Below are 23,897 nucleotides of genomic sequence, written 5' to 3'. Positions count from 1 at the left end.
CTAGCTTGCCTGCACATTTGAAACTTCATGTTCATCCACTGGGGGGGGGGGGGGCATCATGTGGGGAAGGACCCGGCACCGCAGGGACAGGAGGGGGAAGGGTAGGTGTTGTGGGTGCAGGGACGGACGACTCCACCACAGGGGGTGGGGCAGCGCCAAAGGTGGTGGTTAGCAGGGCGCTGCACACGTCCGCAAGCTCGGCCAGCGTCTCCCCTGCACCCGAAGAAACCACAGGCCCCATGGAGGGGGGGGGGTCGGAGGGATGGGTTGCAGCGCTACTGGGGGAGGTGGTGGACAGGGGGGGGACTCAACTCCCCTACCCGTGGAGTGCCTTGCCCGTTTGCAGGCTGGTGAACCAGTGGGGCTGAGGCCCAGCACAGCCAAGTAGGCGTCCTTCTCAGATTGTGGGACAGGGGAGTGACATTGGAGGGACTGGGGAGTGAGGAATGCGGACTCCGACTGTGGCTGCGTGTCTGCCTGTGTGCCCCAGACCCAGTGGGTGTGCCTTCTTCCCCCTGAGTGTGCGTGACAGGAGGTGTGCGCTTGCCCTTCCGTGTTGGTGTGCTGCCTGTGTCTGGTGGGGTGCGTGCCTGGGAACGTCTGGGTGTGCTTGGGACAGGCATGGGAGTGGGAAGTGTGGATGGTGCAGGGGTAGGGGGGGGCGAAGCACTGCAGGAGACTCACTGCTGCCGTCAGTGACGAGTCCATGGACCTCAGCAACATCCGTTGGTCAGACATCGCTGATGACATGCCCTCCATGTACGACACCATCTGTGTCAGCAGCCTGGTGTGGCTATGGAGGACACTCAGCAGCGATGTCTGTCCAATCTGCAACTGCCGCTGAATGTCCACAGACTCGGCAGTGAGGGCAGCAGGGGAGACAGGGGCAGGGGGTGCGGTGCCTGGCAGGAAGGAGACATGTTGTTGCCCTACACGGACAGAAGGGACCGGAGCAACTGGGAGGGCGGTGATGGGAATGGAGGGGGCGGTGATAGATGTAGTGCTGCTGCCAGCTGTTGGAGCAGCCTCCGCCCCCTCTGGGAGTTCAGCCTCGGGCCCGGCAGCGTCATAGTCGGTGTTGGTACTAGACAAGTCCTCTGCCTGACTCCCCTCGCCCTCCGTGCCACTTGCTGCGCCAGACTCGCCAGCACTGGTGGCACCGGTGCTGGATCCCTCCTCCACTTCCGTGCAGGTGTCTCCCTCGGTGTCCCCCGACGATGCTGTGGGCAAGGTGAAGAGACAGGAAATAATCAGACACCTGTATACATATGACACATGAGTCCAAACAAAATAGGTCACAGTGCATATCATGAAAAGCATCCTGAGTAACATCTACAATACTCCGCACATATGTAAGCCCTGCACTCCCCAGTTGGTTGACCCATCATGCCCCTTGGAAACAATGAAAATCCGGACACAACAGCTAATAACTCGATATCCAATTAGACAGAGGATATGGTGTCTGGGAATTGTTGAGCACAGCCAGACTATGAAAGCATGCCACCTCTTGTTAACTGTGGAAGAAACAGTATTGGTGCACCCAAGGGCAAATAACTGACGCCAATGCTGAAGGCGTCCCCACACTCAGAGACCTGTGAGTAATTAGGAAAGCCAAAATAAATACATTGTGAACCCTTGGGAATCACAACACTTTACACAATCAACATGTTTGGAATATGTGAATGTGCTACTTTTTGATCAGAACACACATGTGCCTGTATAACAGAAGTCACACAAGGAGGTGCACAGAAAACTACATTTACACAGTCATTGTATGAGCTGACAGCCCAAATAAAATAATCCTCAGTAAAGAAGAAATGGGGTATCAGTAAGTACATATACATGGCACCATGGTGGTCTGGATGACTTGACACTCGTAAGTTGGTATCATCAACAACCAAGGACTTACCCAAATACAACCACACAGTGGGAACATGTATATGTATAATCTGTAAACAAATATTTTTCGAATCTGTGCCTTCGTTTTTAATGTGCCAGCGTGTCCAAGAAAAGTGTAAAGGTGGTGTCTTGTGCAATTCCTTGGGAGACATCTGTCATGCAGGCACATTATTGTCATTCACCACAAAACATCAAAGTCATGCATATCAACTATTGAGACATGTTGACAAGTGTAGTGAGTGCCAACGTCCAAGACTGCTTGACTAACAACTTGAATCATGCCACCTGTCACATGGCCATCTGTAACATCATGACACATTTGGCAACACATCTGACCCACTACCTGTCATGTGTAGTGGCACACATGTCCAAACACAGGACAATGCACGAGCTAATGGCCCTGCAATTGTGTCTGAACAAGGAGCACCTGCACTGAGGAGACACCCTCATGGGAACCAAGATTGTCCACACAGATGTCAGCACACACAGACCAAACTACGTAGAATCTGGACCACACACCATTGCCAAAAATGGATGAGCAGGAACCATGTCTTTTAACTTTTGACACATGCTGCAAAGCACAAACATTAAACCCTGCACAACATGACTGGGTCACTGCATGTTGAGTGTCTGTCCAGACAATTATCACACACAGGTCGGACCTGGCAAGGAGACATAAGGTTTGGACATGTAGGCCTTGCCCGCACAAACCCCCCATACCTGAGACAATGTGATTGAGACAGAGCAAGTACTTACACCTCTTAATCTGGGTTTACTAAAATGTGCATCAGGAACTCCTAAATGTACTCAACAACACCTCGTGAGGCTGACCACACAAATTAGTGACAAACAACCATCATCAGATAGTTGTACATAGACACACAGGCACTGGCCAGTGTGAGTATGCACAAGCTAAATGGGGTCACCCTGTACAGTAGACACATGTAGCACACTTTACGTAAATACAAATGAGACCAGGGAACAATGCCACAGAGGCCAACCTATGCTGTACACACCGAGAATGTCCACAGTGTTGGATGAAACACATGATTCCTAGGAAAAGGTATCTCAGGGGACTGAAGTGGGAACACTGCTCCATGGTCCTGGAATGATCTGACTGCAACAGGAGCAACCGTCCCGGCACTATGCCTATCTCCCACTCATGCACATCATGTCTGAGGCCACTACATCAGTCATGCATGCTGCAAGTCTGTTCATTTTAAGCCTCACACTCCTATGTTGAGACTCAGCATCAGTGCCAACAATTATGGACCCCCAAATGACTGAACAGGACAGGGCACAGGCAAGGTACCAACACATGTCACAGACCACCCCCACACATGATGCAGCAAGCATTGTGTACTTGGATTAACTGGCAGCCTAGATGACCATGTGCAAGAGTGATTACACACAGACCAGGGAACACATGTCAAGGAGGGTAAGGGAGAAAGAACAGTACCGGTTGACTTGGGGGAATAGGATATGCAATGCACATATAAACCCTGGCAGTGTATCCAGGTGACTGAGCACTTCCAAAAGCTGGTGACACACAACAAACACACATGTACCTACCCCCTCCTTGCTGCTGTCTCTCCTGTAACCGCCTATCCATGTCAGGGAAGACCACCGCCAGGACACGCTTCATTTGGTGGGTCAGTCGTCGATGCCCGCCGTGGGGGCGTGGAGGTGAGTCCCCCAGCAGGATCCGGGTGATCCTCCTCGTCCAGCACCGGATGTACTGCCAGCGTTTCCTCACTTGGGGTAGGCGCCGACACCGACCCTCCCCCGACATCACGGCCCTGACGGCCCGCTTCCAAATTCTCCCCTTCTGGTAGGCGGTTACCTGTGAGGATGACAAAGTGAGACAACATCACTACACCTGCTCCATGTCACAGAGACACACATTTGAACAACTTAGATTTTTTGAACAGGACATAGTATGCAGCCAACTAATAGCACCTTTGTCATAGGGACATTAGCCTCTGGGGAAGCCCGAATGCACTACATGGCATTGAAAGTACACAGGTGGCATGAGGGGTGCGACAAACTCACTGATCATGGCTCACACTGTGCATCACAAGCAACACCAGGATGATGGACAGCACCTCAAAGCAGTCACATGCCCCAGGCCACTGACGCAACCTCAGCAGAGTAGACAGACACACACAGGCACAGATCAATCACCTGCCATTGGCAACAGCGGATACAAACCTCACTCTGCACATGTACCACTTGACTGGGGGGTGTCACAGGTGTGGGGCTAGCTCAGCACGTCAGACACACAGCACGGCTTCCTTCTCACATCAGATGGGTAGAGCATATGCCTCATCCATGCAGCTGTGGTGCAACACTTCACATAGACACTCACCCACATGACAGGGAACATTCACACACATCAATGTCCAGGGGGCGTACACATCATTTGGACACTCTCACCACAGCTACACTCAACTCACACACATCTGTGGGTACAGTCACCTGTCACACCGGGGGGACCACAGAATCACATCAGGACTATAGAACTAAAATGCCCAAGAGGATTAGCCAGGCTGAATGTGCCATGCACCATGCAGTGATTGTCACAGTAAGCACAATGCAAGTGAGGAGTGCAGACATGAACTACATCATGCTCTGCATGGGAGACATAAGGCATTCCCCCCCCCCCCCGGGACCCACTCTAAACAACATTGCAAATCTGTCACACCTGGACACAATGCCAAAAGTGACAGTCACAAAAAAGGGGCACAGTCAAAGCTAGTGGAGTCAGCACTCATCTGCTCCCCTGGTCTCCCATACAGGCTGGGGTACTGTGGGAGGATGACGTCCATCAACGCCTCATTCTCCTCCTGGGTGAATGGCTGGGCCCTCTCCACAGACTTGGACATGGTGACAGAGGAAGCAATGACAGCAGCAGTGGTGTCCAATGACGTATTGTGCAGGCAAGTGCCCTGTCATGGGTTCTGGCTGCCTTATATCTGCCTTGCTGGGCTGTACACACTGGTCGTACAAGTACGTGTACAACCAGTGTGTACACGGACGTGTACTACCGTAGTACACGTACGTGTACACACTGGTCGTACACGTATGTGTGTACGGTCCTTACACACACACGTACTCCTACGCCAACACCAATATTGTGATTTGTACCGTACACACGCCCTCAGAGCGTGTGTACGGTGCGTTTCACATCTTCCACTGGTGATAGGAGGTGCACAGGACAGGAATGGAGGTCTCACACTCGCACAAGGCTGAACATCAAGTCATTGTCAGTGCAGTCCTTCTTGTGCAGGGCCTGTGTGTGTCAGACAGTGATATGGCACTTTTCTCCTCATGTTATTACACAATAGATGTGTGATGACCTCTGGACAGATGGTACAAAAGGGGGTGGTGATGGACGGAGCATCAGAACCAATCAAACACTCACACCCAGTCAACAGATCTGGGTTTGATCCATCACCGTTCTTTAGCCCACTCTGCCACCCCAGTTCAGACATGGTCAGACTGATTTGCATATGGCCATGTGCCTCATGGGAACAGTCCAGCCCAAACTGCCAAGCCATGTCTTCCCTGGACCGGAAACAAGCTTCCTGGGACCGGTTTCTGGCATTTCAGCCGTCTTCAGCCAGGCTTGCTTGAATCCAGTGGCAAAGTGAGCAAGGGACTCACGTCTGAGCATACCCTGCCAACTTATGGCGAACAAAGCGGTACAAAAGGGGGTGGTGATGGACGGAGCATCAGAACCAATCAAACACTCACACCCAGTCAACAGATCTGGGTTTGATCCATCACCGTTCTTTAGCCCACTCTGCCACCCCAGTTCAGACATGGCCATATGCAAATCAGTCTGACCCTGTGCCTCATGGGAACAGTCCAGCCCGAACTGCCAAGCCATGTCTTCCCTGGACCGGAAACAAGGTTCCTGGGACCGGTTTCTGGCATTTCAGCCGTCTTCAGCCAGGCTTGCTTGAATCCAGTGGCAAAGTGAGCAAGGGACTCACGTCTGAGCATACCCTGCCAACTTATGGCGAACAATGCGGTACAAAAGGGGGTGGTGATGGACGGAGCATCAGAACCAATCAAACACTCACACCCAGTCAACAGATCTGGGTTTGATCCATCACCGTTCTTTAGCCCACTCTGCCACCCCAGTTCAGACATGGCCATATGCAAATCAGTCTGACCCTGTGCCTCATGGGAACAGTCCAGTCCGAACTGCCAAGCCATGTATTCCCTGGACTGGAAACAAGCTTCCTGGGATCGGTTTCTGGCATTTCAGCGGTCTTCAGCCAGGCTTGCTTGAATTCAGTGGCAAAGTGAGCAAGGGACTCACGTCTGAGCATACCCTGCCAACTTATGGCGAACAAAGCGGTGCAAAAGGGGGTGGTGATGGACGGAGCATCAGAACCAATCAAACACTCACACCCAGTCAACAGATCTGGGTTTGATCCATCACCGTTCTTTAGCCCACTCTGCCACCCCAGTTCAGACATGGCCATATGCAAATCAGTCTGACCCTGTGCCTAATGGGAACAGTCCAGCCCGAACTGCCAAGCCATGTCTTCCCTGGACCGGAAACAAGCTTCCTGGGACCGGTTTCTGGCATTTCAGCCGTCTTCAGCCAGGCTTGCTTGAATCCAGTGGCAAAGTGAGCAAGGGACTCACGTCTGAGCATACCCTGCCAACTTATGGCGAACAAAGCGGTACAAAAGGGGGTGGTGATGGACGGAGCATCAGAACCAATCAAACACTCACACCCAGTCAACAGATCTGGGTTTAATCCATCACCGTTCTTTAGCCCACTCTGCCACCCCAGTTCAGACATGGCCATATGCAAATCAGTCTGACCCTGTGCCTCATGGGAACAGTCCAGCCCGAACTGCCAAGCCATGTCTTCCCTGGACCAGAAACAAGCTTCCTGGGACCGGTTTCTGGCATTTCAGCCGTCTTCAGCCAAGCTTGCTTGAATCCAGTGGCAAAGTGAGCAAGGGACTCACGTCTGAGCATACCCTGCCAACTTATGGCGAACAAAGCGGTACAAAAGGGGGTGGTGATGGACGGAGCATCAGAACCAATCAAACACTCACACCCAGTCAACAGATATGGGTTTAATCCATCATCGTTCTTTAGCCCACTCTGCCACCCCAGTTCAGACATGGCCATATGCAAATCAGTCTGACCCTGTGCCTCATGGGAACAGTCCAGCCCGAACTGCCAAGCCATGTCTTCCCTGGACCGGAAACAAGCTTCCTGGGACCGGTTTCTGGCATTTCAGCCGTCTTCAGCCAGGCTTGCTTGAATCCAGTGGCAAAGTGAGCAAGGGACTCACGTCTGAGCATACCCTGCCAACTTATGGCGAACAATGCGGTACAAAAGGGGGTGGTGATGGACGGAGCATCAGAACCAATCAAACACTCACACCCAGTCAACAGATCTGGGTTTGATCCATCACCGTTCTTTAGCCCACTCTGCCACCCCAGTTCAGACATGGCCATATGCAAATCAGTCTGACCCTGTGCCTCATTGGAACAGTCCAGCCCAAACTGCCAAGCCATGTCTTCCCTGGACCGGAAACAAGCTTCCTGGGACCGGTTTCTGGAATTTCAGCCGTCTTCAGCCAGGCTTGCTTGAATTCAGTGGCAAAGTGAGCAAGGGACTCACGTCTGAGCATACCCTGCCAACTTATGGCGAACAAAGCGGTGCAAAAGGGGGTGGTGATGGACGGAGCATCAGAACCAATCAAACACTCACACCCAGTCAACAGATCTGGGTTTGATCCATCACCGTTCTTTAGCCCACTCTGCCACCCCAGTTCAGACATGGCCATATGCAAATCAGTCTGACCCTGTGCCTAATGGGAACAGTCCAGCCCGAACTGCCAAGCCATGTCTTCCCTGGACCGGAAACAAGCTTCCTGGGACCGGTTTCTGGCATTTCAGCCGTCTTCAGCCAGGCTTGCTTGAATCCAGTGGCAAAGTGAGCAAGGGACTCACGTCTGAGCATACCCTGCCAACTTATGGCGAACAAAGCGGTACAAAAGGGGGTGGTGATGGACGGAGCATCAGAACCAATCAAACACTCACACCCAGTCAACAGATCTGGGTTTGATCCATCACCGTTCTTTAGCCCACTCTGCCACCCCAGTTCAGACATGGCCATATGCAAATCAGTCTGACCCTGTGCCTAATGGGAACAGTCCAGCCCGAACTGCCAAGCCATGTCTTCCCTGGACCGGAAACAAGCTTCCTGGGACCGGTTTCTGGCATTTCAGCCGTCTTCAGCCAGGCTTGCTTGAATCCAGTGGCAAAGTGAGCAAGGGACTCACGTCTGAGCATACCCTGCCAACTTATGGCGAACAAAGCGGTACAAAAGGGGGTGGTGATGGACGGAGCATCAGAACCAATCAAACACTCACACCCAGTCAACAGATCTGGGTTTAATCCATCACCGTTCTTTAGCCCACTCTGCCACCCCAGTTCAGACATGGCCATATGCAAATCAGTCTGACCCTGTGCCTCATGGGAACAGTCCAGCCCGAACTGCCAAGCCATGTCTTCCCTGGACCGGAAACAAGCTTCCTGGGACCGGTTTCTGGCATTTCAGCCGTCTTCAGCCAGGCTTGCTTGAATCCAGTGGCAAAGTGAGCAAGGGACTCACGTCTGAGCATACCCTGCCAACTTATGGCGAACAATGCGGTACAAAAGGGGGTGGTGATGGACGGAGCATCAGAACCAATCAAACACTCACACCCAGTCAACAGATCTGGGTTTGATCCATCACCGTTCTTTAGCCCACTCTGCCACCCCAGTTCAGACATGGCCATATGCAAATCAGTCTGACCCTGTGCCTCATTGGAACAGTCCAGCCCAAACTGCCAAGCCATGTCTTCCCTGGACCGGAAACAAGCTTCCTGGGACCGGTTTCTGGAATTTCAGCCGTCTTCAGCCAGGCTTGCTTGCATCCAGTGGCAAAGTGAGCAAGGGACTCACGTCTGAGCATACCCTGCCAACTTATGGCGAACAAAGCGGTACAAAAGGGGGTGGTGATGGACGGAGCATCAGAACCAAACACTCACACCCAGTCAACAGATCTGGGTTTGATCCATCACCATTCTTTAGCCCACTCTGCCACCCCAGTTCAGACATGGCCATATGCAAATCAGTCTGACCCTGTGCCTCATGGGAACAGTCCAGCCCGAACTGCCAAGCCATGTATTCCCTGGACTGGAAACAAGCTTCCTGGGATCGGTTTCTGGCATTTCAGCGGTCTTCAGCCAGGCTTGCTTGAATTCAGTGGCAAAGTGAGCAAGGGACTCACGTCTGAGCATACCCTGCCAACTTATGGCGAACAAAGCGGTGCAAAAGGGGGTGGTGATGGACGGAGCATCAGAACCAATCAAAAACTCACACCCAGTCAACAGATCTGGGTTTGATCCATCACCGTTCTTTAGCCCACTCTGCCACCCCAGTTCAGACATGGCCATATGCAAATCAGTCTGACCCTGTGCCTAATGGGAACAGTCCAGCCCGAACTGCCAAGCCATGTCTTCCCTGGACCGGAAACAAGCTTCCTGGGACCGGTTTCTGGCATTTCAGCCGTCTTCAGCCAGGCTTGCTTGAATCCAGTGGCAAAGTGAGCAAGGGACTCACGTCTGAGCATACCCTGCCAACTTATGGCGAACAAAGCGGTACAAAAGGGGGTGGTGATGGACGGAGCATCAGAACCAATCAAACACTCACACCCAGTCAACAGATCTGGGTTTAATCCATCACCGTTCTTTAGCCCACTCTGCCACCCCAGTTCAGACATGGCCATATGCAAATCAGTCTGACCCTGTGCCTCATGGGAACAGTCCAGCCCGAACTGCCAAGCCATGTCTTCCCTGGACCGGAAACAAGCTTCCTGGGACCGGTTTCTGGCATTTCAGCCGTCTTCAGCCAAGCTTGCTTGAATCCAGTGGCAAAGTGAGCAAGGGACTCACGTCTGAGCATACCCTGCCAACTTATGGCGAACAAAGCGGTACAAAAGGGGGTGGTGATGGACGGAGCATCAGAACCAATCAAACACTCACACCCAGTCAACAGATCTGGGTTTAATCCATCATCGTTCTTTAGCCCACTCTGCCACCCCAGTTCAGACATGGCCATATGCAAATCAGTCTGACCCTGTGCCTCATGGGAACAGTCCAGCCCGAACTGCCAAGCCATGTCTTCCCTGGACCGGAAACAAGCTTCCTGGGACCGGTTTCTGGCATTTCAGCCGTCTTCAGCCAAGCTTGCTTGAATCCAGTGGCAAAGTGAGCAAGGGACTCACGTCTGAGCATACCCTGCCAACTTATGGCGAACAAAGCGGTTCAAAAGGGGGTGGTGATGGACGGAGCATCAGAACCAAACACTCACACCCAGTCAACTGATCTGGGTTTGATCCATCACCATTCTTTAGCCCACTCTGCCACCCCAGTTCAGACATGGCCATATGCAAATCAGTCTGACCCTGTGCCTCATGGGAACAGTCCAGCCCGAACTGCCAAGCCATGTCTTCCCTGGACCGGAAACAAGCTTCCTGGGACCGGTTTCTGGCATTTCAGCCGTCTTCAGCCAAGCTTGCTTGAATCCAGTGGCAAAGTGAGCAAGGGACTCACGTCTGACCATACCCTGCCAACTTATGGCGAACAAAGGGGTACAAAAGGGGGTGGTGATGGACGGAGCATCAGAACCAATCAAACACTCACACCCAGTCAACAGATCTGGGTTTGATCCATCACCGTTCTTTAGCCCACTCTGCCACCCCAGTTCAGACATGGCTATATGCAAAATCAGTCTGACTCTGTGCCTCATGGGAACAGTCCAGCCCGAACTGCCAAGCCATGTCTTCCCTGGACCGGAAACAAGCTTCCTGGGACCGGTTTCTGGCATTTCAGCCGTCTTCAGCCAAGCTTGCTTGAATCCAGTGGCAAAGTGAGCAAGGGACTCACGTCTGAGCATACCCTGCCAAATGCCAGAAACCGGTCCTAGGATGCTTGTTTCCAGTCCAGGGAGGACCTGGCTTGGCAGTTTGGGCTGGACTGTTCCCATGAGGCACAGGGTCAAGACTGATTTGCATATGGCTGGGTTCAAACTGGAACGGCATGGTGAGCAAAAAAACGATGGGTTTAGGCCCATATCTCTGTACTGGGGTGAGTGTATGACATTGTTCTGCATTCTGTCCATCAATTGTTGTTTTTGCATTTGTCACCCCGAGTGGGAAGTGTATGCCCAGAAGTGGGTCCCTTGCTCTCCATGCCACTGGAAATCAAGCAAGCCTGGCTGAAGATGGCTAAAATGCCAGAAAACGGTCCTAGGATGCTTGTTTCCAGTCCAGGGAGGACCTGGCTTGACAGTTCGGGCTGGACTGTTCCCGTGAGGCACAGGGTCAAGACTGATTTGCATATGGCTGGGTCCAAACTGGAATAGCATGGTGAGCAAAAAACGATGGATTTAGGCCCAGATCTCTGTACTGGGGTGAGTGTATGACATTGTTCTGCATTCTGTCCATCAATTGTTGTTTTTGCAGACCTCTGGACAGATGGCATGTGTGATGGGGCACTATGTGGCACACTTCCCCTTCACATTTTGCACATGTGTGCATGTAGTACAAACGTGTCAAGCACTGCATCACTGGTATGGCACAGTCACCAACACCCGCAACTGTCCCCTGATGCCAGGGACAGGGACACTGACACCTGACATCTCACTACCAGAGTGGCCCGATGTGACTATGTCGCGTGTGTCATGTGTTCCCATGAGCTTGCTGTTGGTGTTCCGTCAACTGCATCTGCTGTTGCTGCATCCAACATGTGTCTGTACGTAGATGGCCATGGCACACATATACGCACAACATGCCACATGTGGATTCACACGTTACGTGTGTCTGGATGCTTCGAACATGTTGTTTTGACATAAGGACATATCTGCATCGTCTCCATGTCTGTGTTTTCTTTTTTCACGTGTACCCCTTCATTGCAATGTGTGTGAGCTGCTAATTTTTAATGACATGTGCCCTGTGCGTCTAGCTTGCCGCCAGCTGTCTGTATGAGATGATATCCTTCAAATGCAGATATGTGGATGTATGTCACTCCTGTGATGTCTCTGGCTGTTCACTTACACTGGTCCACAGCTTGTTTCAGGGCATGTAATGTTGAACTTGACAATCAACGGTTGTAACTGGCTCTTCGTAGGAGTCTCATCTGGCTGGCACACGTGTCCTGGATGTATTGCACAGACCAGACTCTGTATTTCGCAGATGTGTATTAGCAGTTGAACATGTGCTCAGTTTATTGACATTGGTGTTGTGATGTACTCACTCTTCGTTATTCCTTCCAAATTTCTGCAGGGCACCGCCTCTCCCCCGACCAATGCCAGACTTGGGTGCCATGGGGGAACTTGACTGCATACGCCATTACAGATTCACCCAACAGTTAATTGAGGACCTGATAAACAGGCTGGCACCACACCTCCAACCGCGACACAGTTATCCTACTGCGCTGACCCCCAAGATGAAGGTGATGGCAGCCCTACATTTTTTTGCCACCGGTACTTTTCAATTCACCATAGCTGATGTGGGTGGCATGTCCCAGACCATGTTCAGCTGTGTCCTGCATGATGTTTTAGAAGCCATGTTGGAGCACCTGGATGAATTCATCCATTTTCCGACTTGTGAGCAGTTGACGGGTGTCAAGGGTGAGTTCTATGCCCTGGGAGGGATGCCCCATGTAATTGGGTCCATTGATGGGACACATGTGGCTTTGGTGCCACCACAGGCACAGGAGGTAGCCTATCGAAACCGAAAACATTATCACTCCATTAATGCCCTTGTGGTGTGTCTTGCTAACATGCTGATTTTCCATGTCTGTGCACGTTTTCCAGGGTCAGCACACGATGCCTACATCATGAGGCGTAGCAGGGTGCCAGAAATGATGCTGCGGCTGCACAACGAACGAGCATGTCTTGTTGGTGGGTATACTTACTTTTTTCCTGTATTTAGCTGTATCTTTGTATCTTACAGCATCTCCTGACCCACTTCTGTACATGATGTTTCCATGTAGGGGACTCTGGCTATCCCAACATGCCATGGCTGATGACGCCTCTCCGCAACCCCAGAACAGCTGCAGATCACCGTTACAACAACACCCATGGGCAGACCAGGCAAGTGATTGAGAGTACTTTTGGCCTCCCGAAGAGCCGTTTCCGGTGCCTTCATAAGACAGGCGGATCCCTCCCATATGCACCGGTCAAGGTCTGCAAAATCTTCATCGTGTGCTGCATGCTGCACAACATGGCAGTGGAGAAAGCTGTGCCACTCATCCTTGATCTGGATGAGCAGGAACATCCACCCGTGGAGGATGAAGGGCTTGGTCACGAGGCAAGTGAGGAGGAAGAGGAGGAGGAGGAGGACATCCGGAGTCAGCTCATACGCAACTTCTTCTCATAATGGTGAGTCCCTGGGTCTGAGTGTGCACGCTTTTAGCCTTGTGTGACATGTGTTGCGATGTGTGTGTCCAGCTGACTGTATGCTGAGTTACTTAGAGGTGTGTTCTGATGTGTCACTCGAGTGATGATGTCATTCCACACATTGTGGATGAGACAGTAAATTTAAAACTAGCATGGTGACAACCTTATTTCTGTAGAGTCAATGACCATGCATGCGGTTGAGTATCTTTTCAGTGACTTCTTGTGTGTCTGTCATCCCCAGGTATTTGCGCATGCTGTCTGCTCGTGGCATCGTTGGGCTCCTGCTATTCCTCATGAGTATTGCAACGTGTGCTGAATCAGCGTTACATGCACGGACATGGTGAAAATTCTCCTTTGGGTAGGATTGCAACAAGGCATTTTGGGTGTGGTAGTTGTTTGGAATGTGTGGGCACTGCTCCTGTGCATGTTTTGTTACTATGCATACATGTCGACTCACCATGGGGCACCTGACATGTAGCATGACTCCCATGACTTGATAGTCACCCAACGTGGCAGTCATCTGTAATGGAATTGTGGATTGTGAGGAAGGCATCAATGTGTGTGAAACTTCCCTCTGAAACATACGGGAGGCTACGGGTGGACATACTGTGGGACATCCACATAAGAGGCTCAATGGGGAATTGCAGCCTCTCCGTGTGCAGCAGGGGTTGTTTGGCTCACCCCCTTCACTTGTGTGCCAGTTCAATGGATTTACAGCATCTGTGGTGTGAAGGGGGTATCCAGTGTAGGTCCCACATGTTCAGCCAAATGACCTGTGAGTCTGTTCATATTGATGCATTTCCCTTACTGCTGGCCTGAGTAATAAAGGTGTTCCTCACCCTCCAAGGTGCCTCATCTCTGTCAATGCAGTCTTGCCACTGTGCATGCGGCCTCTCTGGCATAGTTGTCAAAGATTGTGCATATGAGTCTATGTGTAGATGAGCAACATGCATGGTGTTCTTCATGGATTTGAATCTCTATTGTGCATGAAGTTCATGGTTGTATATGTATTTGGCAATGTTGGTCCCCACAACGGGCCCTCAACACCTGCTGAGGGTGTGTTTCCTGTGCACAGCTCGGCCTTCAGTTTCATGATCCGGTGTCAGTCATCTTTGGTGATTGTGCATCCTTTGTCTCTGGGTGTGCCATTGAAAACCGGACACTCCTTCCTTTACATACACCTGTTGCAGTTGGACTTTCTGACATCCTTGTCTTTGTGTGCAACTTGTGGCATATTTTCCAGGACATGCCGCCTGCTGCTGCAGCCCCTGCAGCAAGGGCACACAGAGTTTCCGGATGTGGCAACACACACGCCTCAAAGATGCTCCTCCCTTCCTCCCTCCACCCATTCATTTGGCTGGCATCAGCTTGTCTGTGCCACTGTTGCGGCCACGCGGTGCCAAAGGCTGGACCGTCTGCACATGCAACGTGCACATTGCATGACCATCATGTCCTTGCATGACCCACATCACACTACAGTCTGATGTTGCAGCCACCCTCCATGCAATGTCCATCCGCATATCTACCGGCTGTTCTCAGGAATACACTAAGCGCACACACAACACCTTTGCATGATCAGTGTGCAACTCCGACTGCCTACACAGCGCTGCCACGCCTTCCAGGCCCTGTTACACTAACCAGGTCGTGTCCCTCCTACTCCCCACCGGCTCTGTACCCCAGCAAGGCCATGTGCGTGGGACTCAAGGCTTCGGCATGTAGTATGGTGTCGTCATCTGGCACATGGCACAGGTATCATCTCTCAGCGTGTCAATCTACAATGTGTCCAGGACCCCCCTCACCACCATCACATGCGCACAGCACCTCATCATCATCTCGTATGCCATTGACAGCCAGGTGCTCCTCACCCTCACCAAAGATGCCGACATTGCCAGTTCAAATAATCAAGAATGCATGAGATCCATTGATGGATGGCTGAATATCAGCCACCCGAGGCTAGACTTGTACAGGACTGAGGTAATCATCTGCGGATTGTCCCCTTACAGCTGGGACAACTGCTTGTGTCCCACCCGCAAGAGCCCTGCACAGGCACCGAGTGGGCACGCACACAAGATGGTGTGCATCATGTATTGCTCGCTCACATTTGCCATGGTAATCACCAGCATCTGTACCTCAGGCTGCAACACCCTCTGCATTATGCACATGATCCACAGATAGATCCACTCCAAGGAAAGACAGACCATCCCCCAGGCCCACGACACCAGCCGTGTCAACTACTGCCCCGCCCTCTACGGAGCAAGTACATCCACACTCCCTGGAAACTAGTACACATCCAGGGTGCATCTGCACACCTCTGCTTCAACATCCGGTGCCCCAGCCACATCACCGTCCACCAGAGATAGCTTCAATGGATCACTGTGTGCTGCAGGATGACTTTCAGACTCCCCACCCACACTCAGGAGGCAGGCCACAAGCCCGACCCAAAACCAACCTCGTACCACTGTCATCCGAGACCCCGTTGTGCCATCTCCGTGCATCCAACCTTGCCCTGGCCACCATTCTTCACATCCACCGTACTCCAGCATGCAGGACATAGTTTTCCCACCTGGGAAAACATACCTGAGACTCTCTCCCCGGGAACCTCCAAATGAGGCATGACCTCTACGCCTTAATGATACTCTTCCAAATAGGTTTGTCCGCACAGTATTGCAAGCCCCCCCTCAGCAGCTTGAGGCCATCACAGGTGAGTATTGTGCTCCATGTCTGCATTGAATGATACATTGTGACCCATGTGTGTCCTGTACCAGACTCAGATCAAAGGGTATGGATGGGTGGAGTTAGTTCAACACTGAGGCATACACATATGTTGTGGACTAATGCAAAATGACTGCAACATCTCATGATACAAATTTAAAAAAATTATTTGCGGTGGGCTACGTGTTTTGGTAGATAAAATGAGGTGCTCTACCGGGTGCATGGAATCCAAAGTTCACAGGGGGAGATGGTATCCTTGGCATTAGAAGTCATCAGAGTCCAGACCACAGTGTTGGTCATCATTGGTCAGACTGTGACCAGCAAGTCCATGTGGCAGAGAATGTCATTGGATGTGGTGCTGCTGTTGCGCCAGAGGGCCATGTGCCAGGCCAGGTGACCTGGGAGATGTGGATTGTCCGCTGCCTCTCACGGTCTTTTCCGTGGACGACCCACCTTCCTCCGGGGACCCTCAGATGCAGGCCTTGACGATGTTTGGGACACTCCGTTGGATGAATCCTCCTCCTCCTCCTCCTCCTCCTCCCTCCCTGTGGCTGGTGCTGGTCTGCACCTGGTGTCACAGGGAGGGTTGCCCATGTTGTCGGCGATCCGACGGAGTGAATGGCTTATGCCCCTTTGCACCGCCAGGAGGTCACCCAGTCTTGCCTCCATCCGTACTTGGTGTTGTTGTTGACTGGCGTGTTGCTCGGCCTGCAGGTTCTTCATCTCGTCGAGGGTCCCCTTCATCTCTGTGAGGCTACCCACTACCTGGCTGATGCCCCTGGTGTCATGCCGGTATGTATCCAGGATGTGGCGTATGTGTGACATACCGGTTCCCTCAGCTGGCTGGTCAGGTTCGCGCCTCCGCCTGCCTCCACTCCCACCACCCCTGCCCACACGAGCCTGGCCTGCCGTTGTGGGCACATCGGGTCTACGGGACCCCTGAGGGATGGCATTTGCGGGGTTGCCTGCCTCCTCCTGGGTGCCCGGAGAACCTTGTCCCTCCTGGTCAGACTGGCTGTGTTGTTCAGTTTGAGCAGGGCTCCTGGGTGTCTCCTGGGATGTGGCAGGAATGGGGGTGGTGGTTGGCACAGATGTACCTGAAGCAGGTGCTGCAGGGGCTTGGGCACCAGAGGGTCCAGGTTGGTCGGGGTCATCCACGGAGTGGTGAGAGTCGTCGCTGCCGGTGGGATCATCTTCACGCCGAGCCTGGGACTGTGATTGTTCCCCCCCATTGTTGGGGGAGATCCATGACGTTGCCCTGTGTGTGAGAGAGAGACAATGGCAGATCTCTGGTAAGACATAGTATAGAGTTAGCGGACCTCATTTTGGAAACCAAAGCTTTGATAACATTCGTAACGGAATCCTGGACAGATGCTGCCTCAGGTCCTGACATTGTCAAAGCCATCCCTCCGGAGTACGAGTGTTCGGTCCAGAACAGAGTAAATAAAAGGGGAGGAGGTCTGGCCATTATCTATCACAACTCGATCAGAGGCTCCTTTCAGTCGGGGACCACCGATCTTTTCGAAGCGCTCATTTACAACTTCACCCTATCTGATCATCAAACCCTTAAGGGCGCCCTTATCTATAGGCCCCCTGGGCCCAAAGCACCCTTTCTCCCAGAACTCTGCTGCCTACTAGAGGAAGCACTTTGCGCTAAGACGTTTACATTGCTGGGAGATTTTAACTTTCATCTAGAGAATGACTCTGACCCAGACACCCGGAATCTCATAGATCTGATGCACGGGGTCGAGCTAAACCAAAGGGTCAACGGCCCGACCCACAGAGCAGGACACACGCTTGATGGGATTTTCTCCAGCCTCCCTAATTTAGAAGTTACCGTAGTTCGGCCGGTTTCCTGGTCCGACCACTCGGCAATTCTATTTGATATTAGGCTGGATCCGCCTCCTAGACTAAATAAGGTCACGAATCCTCCCAGAACGATCAGGAAGTGGGAAAATATAGAAGGAGAGGCTCTAGAGAACCTGCTTAGATCCTCCATGGGGCCTTGCCCAGTTAATGTGGAAGATGCAGCCACCTTATATACGAACTGGCTAGAGGCTGCTTGCTTCAAACTAGCCCCCCCCAAAACATATCATTCCACATGCGCTAGTCCCTCCGCTCCCTGGTTCTCAGAACAAATCAGGGACCATAAAATGCTCTGCAAAAAGCTGGAAAGACTCTGGCGAAAAAACTACAAAGAGGAGGACAGAAAGCGTCTCAATGCAGAGTTGAAAAGGTATAAACTCGTAATTCAAGAGGCCAAACAGGAGCATTATACGAAACGCATCAAGGATGCCAGTAATTCCTCCAAGGAATTATTTCGCACAGTATCATCCCTGGCTGCCCCTAAACCAGCAGAGATACCACCCAGTCGCAAATTATGCGAAGATCTGGCGAAATTCTTCCAGGAAAAGGTAGAAAACATCTTTCGGGCACTTGACTCCCAAGTCAAGTTTGCCGCTCCTGAAACTAACCTGGAGGCAGATAGGAACCTTGCGAGGTTACTCAATTTCCTTCCCATTAGAGAGGAGGAGGTCGAGAACAGATTACAACGGATAAAATCTGGCTACCCTAATGACCCCTGTCCGGCTAGCGTAGCCAAACTAGCCGCGGCGGCCATGGCCGCAGGACTCACCCCGCTGTTCAACATGATGCTGGCCTGCGGGGAGTTTCCTCTGCGCTGGAAACAAACCTCCATTCTACCACTATTGAAGAAACCATAACTAGATGTAACGGACCTGTGCAACTTTCAGCCTATCGCCAGGCTGCCCCTGCCGGCAAAAGTCTTCGAAGGCATCCTGAACACTCAGTTGAGTGCCTTCTTGGGGACAGGCCATAACCTGGATACATCTCAACATGGATTCAGGGCAGGGCACAGCACTGAATCGGCTTTGATTAGATCAGCAGAAGATGTAAGAACTGTGATGGATACAGGGGGCAGAGCCGCCTTGATCCTGCTGGATCTGTCAGCGGCCTTTGATACGGTCCACCATAAGATACTTGTGGACCGGCTAAGGGCTTGCGGGATTCAAGGAAAGGCGCTTAAAATCCTTCACGCCTTCCTTTCCGGCAGGACGCAGAAGGTGGCACTAGGTGATTTTGAATCAGACTCATTCGTGCTCCCCTGTGGAGTCCCTCAGGGGTCCTCCTTGAGCCCTACTCTTTTCAACGTATGTGTCTCTACCCTGGCACCAATTATTAGATCCTTTGGTTTCAACTTAACATGGTACGCAGATGACACTCAGATAGTGGTATCACTGCTACCGGGGGAAACAGACAGTACGGCAGAAAGGTTCAGAGGCTGTATGCGGGAAGTCAGTAACTGGATGGCGGAAAACTGTCTTAAATTAAATACAGCTAAAACTGAGGTGCTACTCTTTGGATCCAGAGACAACTTCTGGTCTCCACGTTGGTGGCCGGAGGAAATGCCCCCCCCCCCCCCCCAGCTCCGGTCTCGAAGGTTAGAAACCTGGGCGTACTAATGGACGATTCACTGTTTTTTAGGCCTCATATCAATGCACTCACCTCGGCTACCCATTTCGTCCTAAAAACCATCCGGAAAGTGCTGCCGTTTCTTGCCAACGAGCACAAGAAGACAGTGGTGACAGGATTGGTGATGTCCCGTCTGGACTATTGCAACAGCCTACTGCTGAATGCCCAAAAGGGGCTCCTCAATAGGCTCCAAACTCTGCAAAATGCAGCAGCTCGTCTGATTACAGGCACACCCAAATCTGCCTCGGTATCGCGGGATTTGGCGAAGCTACATTGGCTACCTGTACGCAAAAGAATTATTTTCAAATCTCTATGCGTAACATTTAAAGCTCTGCATGGCTTAGGGCCCCATTGCATGACCCAACTTTTCCAATGGCACAGACCGACTAGATTGTTGAGGTCAGCTGAACAGAGCCTGGCAGTTGTCCCCAGAGTTAGGAAGGCTCGGTGGGGAGGTAGGAGCTTCTCCCTGGGTGCAGCAAAGGCATGGAATGCACTGCCACTGAACCTCAGACAACTCCCCGACCTCCTGTCTTTCAGGAGACCGCTTAAGACGTGGCTCTTCACACAGTAATCTCTCGGCCTTCACACTTTGGCAATCAGCGCCAGGACACCTCCGGGTAACAGTGCGCTCTATAAATGTGAAAAATAAATAAATAAATAAATGCTGTTTCATGCGACATCCATGTTTCATACATATTCAAGTTGGCACAGTTCCTCCAGGTAGTTGGATGTGCCTAGCATTCCTCTCAATGTCCACTTGTGTATGGGTATGTTGCGGGGGACGCATTGATATGTTCTCCTGAGTGGTTGACCTGTAGAATTGTGGCTAGAATGCTTATTTGGCTATGGATTGATCTTGTTGTGTCACATGTCCATTGTGAGAGTGGATGAATCCGTTGCCTGCCCCAGGGGTGTGTGCTTGTGTAAGGTAGGGGGGTTGTGACCGGGCCTGCTGTTGTGTGTAGTGTGATTTGTCATTGGGTCTCCCAGGTGATGTGTCTGTCCCCTCATGGTGCATGCTGGCATGACAGTGAGTGTAAGTTCCTGTGCTAGATATCTGAGCTAGTGGAGTTAGTGTTTGAGTGTACAGTGGTCATAGGAGGGCCTTGTGCTGCACACAGCGGGGCCAAGTGTCAGCTACCTTGTCAGTACTTTGCCTTTCCCTGAGCCTTGGGCATGGTGCATGGGTATGTACCTAGGCCATATGGGCTGAGGGCATTGGTGTCTGCTTCTGAGTGTCACAATGTGTTTTGTGAGGCCCACCCTCCCAGCATCCCGGACATCCAGTCTTGGGTTTGTGGTTCGTGTAGCCTGGGATAAGGCATGGCCTTGCTTAGTGAATGGGGCATGACATGTTAGTGGCATGAGCGTGGTTTTTGAGTGTGGTTGTGTCCGGTGAGGGCTTGGGGCTAGTTGCGTGCATTTGGTGTATTTGGAGTGTGGATGCCATTGCCCCCATGTTACGTAAGTAGTTTGTGTACTCACCAGGCTCTCGAACTCCTTCGACTCCGTGTACTCCCACCGGCGGAAGCAGGGCCATCACCTTCTCCTCCCAGGGATGGTAATGTACGGGTCTGCGGGGCAGCCCACCTGCAGTGATGTTGCTCTGGGCGTATTCCTCGTTCATTTTCCGCTTGACTGCCCTGCGCAGATCGTACAACCTGTCTTGGCATTCATGCCTGGTCCTTCGGATGGGCACAACAGTATTCACCTTATCGACGATCCTCTGCCACAGGCTAGTTTTTTGGGCTATGCTGGTCTGTCTGACCAATGTTCCAAACAGCTCGACTCTGATGACTTCGTTGACAAGGAGGTCTAGTTCCACCCTTGTGAACTTTGGATTCTTGTCTGTGGGCATGGTGTGGGGTGTGGGTGTGGATGGTTGTGGGTGTGTGGGTGTGAATGTGACGGTGTGTGTGTAAATGTGAAGAGGGGGTGTTTGTGAAGGAGGTTGTGTGAAGGTGTGTAAGTTAAGGTGTAGTTAAGGTGTAAGTAAGGTGCAGTTGTTTGTCTTTGGGGTCTGGCAGCAGTGGGTCTGTTGCAAAGGCTCATGGGTTGTGTGTGTGGGCCCTTTTCATTGGTCCATTTGCGGGTGTGGCTGGGTTTGAATTTGTGGTGGGTGTGTTATAAGAGGTGGTTGTGATTTAGGGCCTCTGTTTGCCTGTTTGGATGTGCCAGGTCAGTCATTGAGATGTATTTTGTCATGTAGACGTGTTTTGTGGTGTTGTGCGAGTCGAATTGACCCTCTTGTGCTGTTTTACAGTGCCCTGGTCCTGTACGAGTCTTTTTCGTGTAGGTAAGGTCCGTACATACGCGATGCTGGGTGAGGGTGCTGGGGTACGGTGTTGGGGTACGGTGCTTACAGGTACGGGGCTGGAGTACAGGCCTGGGGTGCGGCGCGTACAGGTGGGGTGCTGGGGTACGGTGTTGGGGTACGGTGCGTACAGGTGCGGGGCTGGGGTACGGTGTTGGGGTATGGTGCGTACAGGTACGGGGCTGGGATAGGGGCCTGGGGTGTGGCGCGTACAGGTACGGGCCTGGGGTGCGGCGCGTACAGGCACTACAGTCCTGGGGTACGGTGCGTACAAGTGCGGGGTATGGTGTTGGTGTACGGTGTGTACAGGTACGGGGCTGGGGTACGGGCCTGGGGTGCGGCGCCTACATGTGGGGGGCTGGGGTCCGGTGTTGTGGTATGGTGCATACAGGTACAGGGCTGGGGTACGGTGTTGGGGTACGGCACGTACAGGTGGGGGGCTGGGGTACGGTGTTGGGGTATGGTGTGTACAGGTACGGGGCTGGGGTAAGGGCCTGGGGTGTGGCGTGTACAGGCACTACGGTCCTGGGGCACGGTGCGTACAGATTCGGGGCTGGGATACGGGCCTGGGATGCGGCGCGTACAGGTGGGGGGCTGGGGTACGGGCCTGGGGTACGGTGCGTACAGGTACAGGGCTGAGAGACGGGCCTGGGGTGTGGCGCGTACAGGTGCGGGGCTGGGGTGCGGTCCTGGGGTACCGTGCGTACAGGTACGTGGCTGGGGTGCCACGCGTACAGGTGGGGGGCTGGGGTACGGTGCATACAGGTGCGGGGCTGGGAGACGGGCCTGGGGTGCGGTGCGTACAGGTGCAGGGCTGGGGTACGGTCCTGGGGTACGGTGCAGAGGGGGGGTACGGTGCTGACATACGGGGGTACGGTGCTGACATATGTCAGGGGAGGGGGGCTGTATGACTCGTATCCGGGCACAAGTTTACCCGTGTACATGTGTGCTACAGCGTTCGCTCCGTACGGGGCCTTTTACATGCAGTTGTGTTTTTGGACGGGCGGTACGGATCGTACTTGCGTGCTCGGACTTGTGTTTTTCGATTTGCATGTAAAAATGTCCGGCTCCCTCTCGTACACTTTTCCTGACGCTATTCGTATGTACTTTTCACGTACGAACGGTACTTCGCCGTTTGTACGGGACTTGTACGATTCGTACGTAAAAAAATACGGATACCAGTCGGACGGTAATTTTTTTTAACGGATCGGAATCGGTACCTTAGTGTATGACTGCAGAAAAGAAACAGATTACACAGTGATTTAAGAACCCTACTGTTAGAAAAATGCACTAAGGAATCTGATCAGGAGGAGTTATGGAAAACATGCACAGCCACAACATCACAAGAATGCTGAGCTAGTTTCAAAGCAATTAGTCCTATTGAAGTCACATTCCTGGACCTAATACCCCATCACTAATCATACCACTACATGGTCAAATCCCCCCCCTTGCAACAATTACGCCATCACAAGAAGCACTAAAAAATGTGTAAGGCTAGTATATTTTTGATTCAAACAAATCAAAGAATTCCTGGAATACACAACAAAATACTGTGATCATTCCCAGTATTGATTTTTCTGAAACTTATTTACAGAAAATTTCCCTTCATCTTCAAACTGAGGGCCCCATTACAAGTTTGGCGCTGCGCCAAATCTGCGCAAGGACCGCTGGCCGTATTACAAGTTGTAAAAGTACAACTCGTAATAAGGTCGACGGTCCTTTAGCCTGTCCCATGGTGGTGCCTTGAAAACAGGCACCGCAATGGGAACGACCAACAAGTTCTAACGCGGCATGGACGATGACGTCCATGCTGTGCTGGAACCGGGGAGAATACAGATAGGGGGGCATATGTTGTGTCCCCCTGAATGTATCCCCATGGCAGGGGGGACATGGGGGCCCTGTAGGGCCCCTTTGTTCCTGCACTACCAGCTTTTTCATGGCGCAGCTCCGCTTTAAAAAGGCTGGCGGTCCAGGAACTCAAAATATGCTGA

The 23,897-nt window shown here is 52.2% G+C and overlaps 1 protein-coding gene across 2 annotated transcripts in view; it reads left to right on the top strand.

Annotated features, from left to right (window-relative positions):
• The window catches only part of LOC146863010 (ADP-ribosyl cyclase/cyclic ADP-ribose hydrolase 1-like), a 515,922-nt gene that overhangs the window by 276,991 nt on the left and 215,034 nt on the right, over nt 1-23,897 (top strand). The window lies entirely within an intron of this gene.

The sequence above is a fragment of the Triturus cristatus genome, chromosome 2_2 (genome assembly GCF_964204655.1).
Source record: "Triturus cristatus chromosome 2_2, aTriCri1.1, whole genome shotgun sequence".
In the NCBI taxonomy this organism is placed as follows: Eukaryota; Metazoa; Chordata; class Amphibia; order Caudata; family Salamandridae; genus Triturus; species Triturus cristatus.
Note: the sequence above shows the minus strand (reverse complement) of the source record. Positions and strands in the feature narration are given on the sequence as shown.